This window comes from Syngnathus floridae, unplaced genomic scaffold (genome assembly GCF_059516105.1).
Source record: "Syngnathus floridae isolate MCC-2025c unplaced genomic scaffold, RoL_Sflo_1.0 HiC_scaffold_59, whole genome shotgun sequence".
NCBI lineage: Eukaryota > Metazoa > Chordata > Actinopteri > Syngnathiformes > Syngnathidae > Syngnathus > Syngnathus floridae.
Window position 1 is genome coordinate 176,611 of NW_028284088.1, and position 8,540 is coordinate 185,150.

General features: G+C 49.6%; 1 long non-coding RNA gene across 1 annotated transcript; it reads right to left on the minus strand.

The window, feature by feature from the left end:
* Positions 1-6,641: 6,641 nt before the first annotated feature.
* On the minus strand, positions 6,642-7,989 carry LOC148378187 (uncharacterized). The gene is made up of 4 exons (XR_015856104.1): positions 7,867-7,989; positions 7,421-7,608; positions 7,183-7,296; positions 6,642-6,951 (listed from the first exon to the last, which is right to left on the minus strand). It is a non-coding gene; the product is annotated as an uncharacterized LOC148378187 (long non-coding RNA).
* Between the last annotated feature and the right edge of the window lie 551 nt (positions 7,990-8,540).

Genomic DNA, 8,540 nt, shown 5'->3' on the forward strand with positions numbered 1-8,540 from the left:
AAGACAGACTTTTCTGATTTATTTAATGGGAAGAGGACTTATGTAGTTTATTTAATCTATTTTTGTTCCCTGGCAAAATTGGATTTGCTGAAATTGTATTTTGCCAAATCTCGATTTGAGACCTGATAGGAAGTATTAAACGCTTAGTTAAATCAATACAAGTTGGTAATAAGAGCGAGTAATGTTGGTTGAACCGATGAATGAAGGTTGAAAGCAATTTAAATTATGACTTTGTATAAATACTAGATATTAACAGAACATCTACTGCGCAAAATGGGCAGAGTTTACTTGTTTGAGAAGGAGTGGCTTATTCAAAACTAAGATTTATGTAATCTGTTTGTTCCCAGGCAAAATTGGATGTGATGCAATTCCAAATTTCACCACATGATGGTGCCCAATTTTGACTTCATAGGACATATTAAACACTTAGCTTGTTATTATGTTCAAGGTAATCAGATTTGTTTATCATTCTAATGGCCTCTTCAAAACTATTCTGGATTACTACTTTGGATCTATTCTACATTACTTGGCAACAACATACTCTGTAACAGATTAGGCAGTATAATCACATATGTTAACTTGAGAGTGCCCACACTCAATCTACTTATCGTGATGTGTTAAATCAATTACTGTTAGACATTATTTGTCTGATAATCTACCAAATCTTTGAATTGAAGTATTTGTGATTTAATTAATAGCTTGTTCAGGGTAATCAGACTTGTATATAATTCTAATGGCCTTCTTTTGAAAACTATTCTGAATTACAACTTTGGATCTTATATTACTTTGCAACAATCTACTCGGTGACAGATTAGGCAGTATAATCACATATGTTAACTTCAGTGCCCACACTGTATTTATTTATGGTTATTTGTTAAATCAAGTACTGTTAGACATGAAATAGGAAGTGTTTAACATAAATGTTATGGCTACTCACCATTGTAGCTCGCTCCTGGTCAATGATATGAGCCTCTTCTTGCAGTGGAAAACTTGCAGCCAACAAACACCGTGGAACCTAAAGGAATGAAATTAAACATTAACATTTCGCCCGGACCAACATTCACACGTACAACGCAACGCGGCTACACTTCTGCTATTACAAACGTAAATCTCCTTAAACACAACGAGTGTTACTTACCGTGTACGCTCTAGGCAAAATTGGATGTGATGCAATTCCAAATCTATCTGAAACGGCAGTTAAAAGTAGAGTTACATCAAGTTTTCTTTTTTAATCAACACAATCATTTACAACCGTTGACCAGAAAGAATCGTCGAAATTCGACGTCCCCCACAAACGCCACGCTCACTCGCTTTTCAGGGCAACAAAAGTACTTCTTTTTAAAAACGATGAGTTGTACTTACCGTGTACGCTCTGGACGGTCCAGTTGCAAGCAGAAAATAAAAATATTTCTCTTGTTAGTCGTATGTTACCATCCGCTGTGTCTTTGTCAACATCGCCGCCATTTTCCTACTTCCTGCTGCGAGCCACGCCCACGGATTTAAATTTGGGCGGAAGCTCTTTCCATTGGCGTCGTTTTCGCGTATAGCAAATCCGATTGGTTGGGAAGGGGGCACGGTTATGCAGCCGAGGAGTCCTGTGATCGGTGGGATGTAAAGTAGGCGTCGACGTCACGTCCGCGTCACGTGACCACGACGTGGCAGACGTCAAATAGCAACCGCTGTTTTGTTTAGTAGACTTACAGTTGTTATGCATTGACATAATGGCGCACACACCAAATAGATTTAAATAAATTAAATAATTCTTCTGCCCACTCTCTTTTAAACAAGTTAACTCTCCCCGCGGATTTGAATTCCGGCGAAAGTTACGCCCATCGACGTCACGTATGTCACGTGACCACGACGTGGCAGATGTCATATAGCAACCGCTGTTTTGTTTAGTAGATTTACAGTTGTTATGCATTGGCATAATGGTGTGCACTCAAAATAGATTTAAATAAATTAAATATTTCTTCTGCCTACTCCCTTTTAAACAAGTTAACTCTGCCCACGTCCATTGACGTCTTGTCTGCGTCACGTGACCACGACGTAGCGACGTCATATAGTAACCGCTGTTTTGACCAGTAGACTTAGTTATTATGCGTTGACATAATGGCGCACTGGTTAGCATGGCCACCTCTTAAGCATGATGATGCGGGTTCGACGCCTGATCAATGTTAGCATGGAGTGAGCTGAAGTGCATGGCGCTGAAGATTTGAATCTTTGAAATGCGCTGAGGTCTGACATATCAGGCAGAATGGTTTGCCATCACGTTCAACAAAAAATAGAAACTTTCCCACTCTGATTAAAACGTCCTGTGTTCATCTACGTATTTTCGTTTTGCTGTGCATCTTTTCCCTGCCATTTCGAGAGCCCAATTGACACTCATAGTTTAAAGAAATGTGTTTGCCCATCCTACTTTGTGGAATTTCACCACATGCGCTTTTGACCAAAATACCAAATTGAACTCAAGTGAAGCCAACACGCACAACCCCCCCCCCCCCACACACACACACACACAAATGTTGATATGAACATAAAAGAGCCGCATGCGGTTCGGGAGTTGCGGCTTGGCCAAACCTGTACTATACAACTTTATTTGTATAAAATTTTCACAACAGCTGTCACACAAACAAAGCGGGAAAAACCGAAGACGTGCGTGTTCCGCCCACGCTGGATTTATTTGCACCTTTGAAAAGACACCGTATTGCCGCAGATGTGGCAAAGAGTACTTTTGGGCATCTGAGACGGAAGGATGTCCAAAGCATCACGTCACCTGCTCTGGTAGGCATGGTGGTGGGACGTTGAGGTCAACCGCTTTGGGGTTGGCTGACTCTTTGATCGCAGGATGCCACACACTTGAAGACAGAAGCAGAAAAGCAGAGCTAAATGCAAAATGTACTCACCGGTGACTCCAATTTTTTTCCCCCCTGAAGAAACAGCTGGACGGGTGGCCCCGGCTGGCCAGTGGGACTCTTGTTATTCTGACCCTTTTTAGTGCGCGTTTGGGGCAACAACCGTTTTTTTGTGGCGCTCTCTTCTGGTTCAAAAGTGCCCTGCATGTGAATTTGCTTTTCCTGCCTTCTGATTGGATGAGCGCCGGTGTGACGCGGTGCCTCTGTCACCGTGGCGGGGGGTATACGTTGGCATCGGAGCGTCTGCCAACGTCTGAGACCGGCTGGCAGTGTATCGGAGGTGTCGAGTGCGGTGCCGCTGGAGCTCACTCACCAGCTGGTGTTAGGGCCACAGAATGAAGGCCAAGGAGAAGAATAGAAAGAGAAACAGAAACTTCTCCTCCAATTGTTTGATTTGTCTCTTCTGAGCTTCGATGAATTCTTTCAGCTCTTTGTTCCTCTAGGACGGACAAATGGAAAGTGGCATTCAAAAGCCAGTAAGCGTGCAAGTAAGTGCCGGGCTGGCTTTGGGCCCTTACCTGTTGCGCGCTGTGCAGCAGATCCATTCTCTCTTGGAGGATGCAAGCGTCGCGCTCCCTCAACTCGCACATCAGGGCTCGCTTCCATTGGTCCACGGCGCTCCTAAGCTCTTCTCTCTGATCCGCCGTCAGCACGTCATTCACGCCAGCGTGGCTGGCTTTTTCGCCATCCGTGGCGGGGCAGTCCCGCTGCGGTAGCGCCTCGTACAACATGGCCTCCAGCTCCAGGATCCTCTGGGCCGCAATCCTCGTCCATCAGTGGTCCGGCGGGAGATTTGAGGGCGGCTTACCTTATGAGCCTGGTCCATGGAACACTTCCTGAAGTCCAACTCTTCATCCAGGTAGCCCTTCTGCTTGCAGAACATATCCTAGCACAGCTCAAGGTCAGAATTGTTGGGGCACATTGCCGGAGTTCCCCTTGGCTGATGTCGCGTGTCTGTCTACCTTCTCACTTTCAATGTCCAACATCTTCTGTTGAAGTGCTGACTTGGTCACTTTGATGTATTCTAACCACTGAGGAAAGGCTGCTGTCACATAAGCAGAATGCGAGAGCGTGCGTGGACGTGCGCGTTACCTTCTCGGCTAGGGTGAGAAGGGTCCTGGCGTGAATCACGACCACCTGCTCCTCGTTGGTGAGATTCTGCAAGAGCCCAAAGGCACAGCGTCAACAAGCTTCTTTCAGCGCAAAGCCTTCCAAAAGTCACATTTGAGCCGCCGAGTCTCGTGGAGTGCGAACATAAGGAGTTCGACATACACTTACGGCGTTATAGCCCAGGATGTCCAGCTTCTTCATCAGATCACTGATGACGATGTCCGGGGGAAAGGCGCAAGGAGCAATGTAAGGTGTTCTGGGACCTCGGGTTAAGGTTAGGGTTGCGAGGGACGCCTTACGTACGCTCACGCCCTCGGCCTCGCAGTAGATCTGCAAAGGGCTGAGGCCGTCTGGGAAACGGACTTGCAGAAACTTCAAGACGGGGGAGCGCCACTCCCTCTCCTGAAAGGCAGAGGCATGCATCCGTCCGTCCGTCCGTCCGTCCGTCCGTCACATCTCTGGCCTCAACACGCTTGTGCGAGTCTTCCCACCTCCAGCTCCAGGATGCGGAACTCAAGCAGTTCGTTTTGGTCTCGGATATCCTGGATGTGCTCTTTCAGACGCGCTTCTTCCGCCTCCATCCGCCTGACCTGAAAAGACAGTCAGACCTCATCTGCGGGGCTTCCCGACAGGTGTGACGCCAAGCGACTCCGCCCAGCGCCTTTCTTTCCGTCACCTTTTCGGCCAACTGCTGATTGCTCTGACGCAGCAGCTGCTTCTCCTCCACCCACTTGACATTCTAGAAGAGACAAACGCGTGGACAGCTTTGGAATGTTGTGTCATTTTCATCCACAAATTCTTTGGTTGACTGGAAAATGACATTTGCTTTTCTCCGCATTTTCCCAGCCACGTTCGGGGGGGGGGGGGGGGTGGGGTTGGTCCAGTAATGCCAGACGGATGAGTGACTGAAGAATGTAGCTATTTTGTCTGAGAAAAAGGTGTGCTCATTGATGAGCTTACCTGTCCTTGTTGCTTCAGCGCTGACTCCAGATCTGCTACTCTGCTTTGATAGTGACCCATTTCTACCATCAGCTTTTCTCTGGTCTGAAAGGAGGAGGAGGGAGGCTCCTCCTCCTCCTTTCAGACCAGAGAACACCCGAGGCTGGGTGAGAACGGGGAGGCTGCGACCCGGCCGGGGGTTGCGGGAAGGGGCGCCACCTTGATCTCCTTCTCGGCGTCGTAGTCCCCTTTCGCTGGTCTGGGCTAGCAGAGCGTAGGCTCGTTGCAGCGCTTGATATTCTTGCGTCAGCTGGCGGTAGCGAAGCTCCGCCTCTTCATGCACACACCAATGCAACACAGCACTAGTACCAGAATCAGTCAGACCGGCGACAAAGCACCCGCGACGCAAAGACGAGTCCGATTCCAGGCTGAAGAGGAATGTTTGGTGCCAATACGCTGGCAGAAATGGCGGGCTACCTCTTCGGGTTCCGTGTCGGGGGTTCTGTCGGTGTGAAAAGACAAGGACGATCCGTCCGAGTCCACCAACACGTCTTCGTCGTAGCCGTAAAATGTTTCGATGACCTGCGGGCGCGGAAGCAAACATCTCTCTGAACAAACTGAAGCGACACCTCACGATGAATCGACGAGAGGAACGATAGCGAGAAAAAGGCCATTTCATCTTGCGCAACACCAAGCAGCCGCAAACAAACAGACTCACCTTGCAGGACCTCACGCTTTGTTCCTCCTCAGAGATTCTCGACGTCGGTATCGTAGCAGCAAATCTCTCTCCTGTCGACACAAATAATCCGCCTTTGAGATTCTTTGGATGCAAAGGGAACGAACGGCTCCGGCGCAGAAACAAACGCGACTCACAATGACATTTCTGACATGAGCTCCTGTCTCCAGAGCCTGAAAAACACGTCACCGGCGATGATTGGAGGGACGCTCGTCTTTTCCAAAAGTGACAACTACAGGGTGTGTCAGGGTTTTCCAGATTATCTTTATCGTATCATTGTGTTGCTTTGACTTTGACTGCGACCTGTAATAAATAATATTATTTATCCCTTATTTATCCCTATCGCTTATCCCTTCCTACACAAAGTCGTAAAACACCCCTTGCTATGTTTTGACTAGAGGTCAAGGGCTTCCTCTATTCAATCCACTCTTACACCCACCCTGTTTCTCTTAATTAAAATGCTCGTGCAGGAGCCGAGAGTCAGACTTCATTCGTACAACGGATGGACTCTCCACCTGCAGGTGTCCAAAAGAACTTACTTGTCTCCCGTGTGGTTCTTGCAAAATAAGTTGGAGCGAGCGCAACTCTAACAGGGTGCATTTTGCCACTAGCTGCCTACGGACAATGACGTCGCGCTCGCGGCTCATGGTTGACGGGCTGAGCAGCCGGGCAAGTCCGTCGTTTTCAGCGCACAGCGAGTGGCAAAGGCGCTGACAAAACGGGAGCTTTGAGCTGCTGAAAACGGCAAAACAAGTCTAAAGCGTGTTCAAACGCGTGCGCACAATGCTCCTGCTTGAAAGGTCGGAATTTAAGGGGCCAATTTTTTGGATGGCGGCCGCCGGCCAAGCTTTGGACGGAAAAGGTTTCCTGGCGACAGCGAGCGAGCGCGGCGCTGCCGTACGTGCACCGAGTCGCCTGCCTGAAGACCTTGGACAAGTCGTCGATGATGTGCCGCTGCTCCACAACTTGAAGGAACTCCATTTCACCGTCCTGCTGGCCGCAACCGCGGTCCAGGTCATTGAGCGAACTAGGCCTTCTCTGTGGAACACAAATGCAGTGGACTCTGTTGGCACGCCGCCGTTGTCCGCGTCGACTTACCAAGCTTGCCATCTCCTCGTTCTCCTGGGTGACAAAGCGCACTTTGTTTTCAAGGCGACACAGCACCAGCGAGAGTTCTTCATTCTTCCTGCTCAGGCGTTTGTTTTTGTACAGGAGTGGCAGAAACTGGCTTTCTGTTTCTCTCAGTCGCTTTAGCTGCAAGCATGAAGTGCGGGATGTGAAAGACGCACAACACGCGGGCCAGAACGTATCCATTCCTTTTGCATCGGTTTGAACGGAATCGTGGCTTTGGCTCCCAATAAAAGACATCTACCAGGCAACCGACTCGCCGCGCCGCTCAACTAATAAGCAAGCGCAATGGGTGCCTCGCTGGATGGCGCGCATCAAACGTAGCGCAAACCTTCAAGCGTGCCGTCAATAAATTACCAGTTCATTGCGCTCTTCAGAAAGCAGGGCGTTTCGATCCTCCAGTTTCCTGATGACTGCGCTGAGCTCAGCGATTTTCATATGAAACCATCGCGTGTCCCGATCCTCCTGAGACTGAAAACGCCCCGCAACACACACACACAAGCACTCGTTCAAAGTTCAAAACTGTTTTTGTGCTACCTTCCTCCAGCAACGAACTAAGTCATGCGTACTGCAAGTGTGTGATGAGGTGGCTTACGCAATGAAGAGGATTGCTAGTAGCGGCGTTGACCCCACTTCCAGGGTAGTTTAGGCCCGCCCTTTGGGAATCCCTCAGGGCAGCGATCTGCTGCTCGGCAGTCTGCAGCTGAAGGCGGTGGACGTGGCCGGCCCCAGGGCTTCATCCAAAACACTAACCGCTCTGTCTTTCAGCTTGATCTCATCCGTCTGGATGTACAAACGGGGAGCGCTCAGGCAGGCGGGCAAACTCATTTGCCAGAATTGTGACAAAAACAAAGAGAGCAACCGGCCAATTTTTTTCTGGAATCGACTAGAACACCTTTGCTGTGACAAAAGCGAAGCGAGCAACCGGACATTTTCTTCTTGTGAAATAGAATAGAATAGAATGCCTTAGGTGTCATTGCACTGCAGGTATACAACGAAATTGGGAACATAGCCACGCACCGCGCATCTGATCAGTCCTACCAGTCGGCGGATCTCCCTCTCGCAGTCTCTCTTGGTTCGGCTCAGCTCCTCCCGATGCTGGTGATGAGCCGATCGGAGCTCGGCCGCTCGGGACTGCCAGGCCTGCTGGGCCGCTGCCAGGGCTTCTTCCGCGCTCCTGGTGGAGGCGACACCGCTCGGTCTCCCGACACCGCCGCGTCTCCTCCACCTCCGCCAGCAAAGCGCCCCCCCTCCTCACCTGAGCAGACATTGCGCCACACCGGGCCGTTGAGACCGCAACGGAGCGCCGCGACGCTTACTGGGGACAAGCTACACAATACGGTAGCGGCCGCATCGAAGCCCGACGTGGCGTGCGGATAGTCAGACACGGATAGAGCGGATCACCTTGTCCATGGAGCCGTCCCTCAGGCTGAGGACCAAGGCATTCAGTCGCTGGATCTCTCCATCTTTGATTTTGATCACTCTCATCAGCTCCATTTCATGCTGCCGCAGTAATGTCTCCCTGGTAATGGCTAACTCTTTCTGCTTCTCCTCATGGAGTTTGCTTTTGAGTTCCGTCATGGCGGCGGTGGCACGGTGGTGCTCCGCCCGCAGGTCCTGACTTCTCTCTCTCTCCAGACAGCTGACCTGACATGACTTAGACTTAGACAAACTTTATTGTCATCTTGTCTGCACATGGTGCATACAAAACGAAA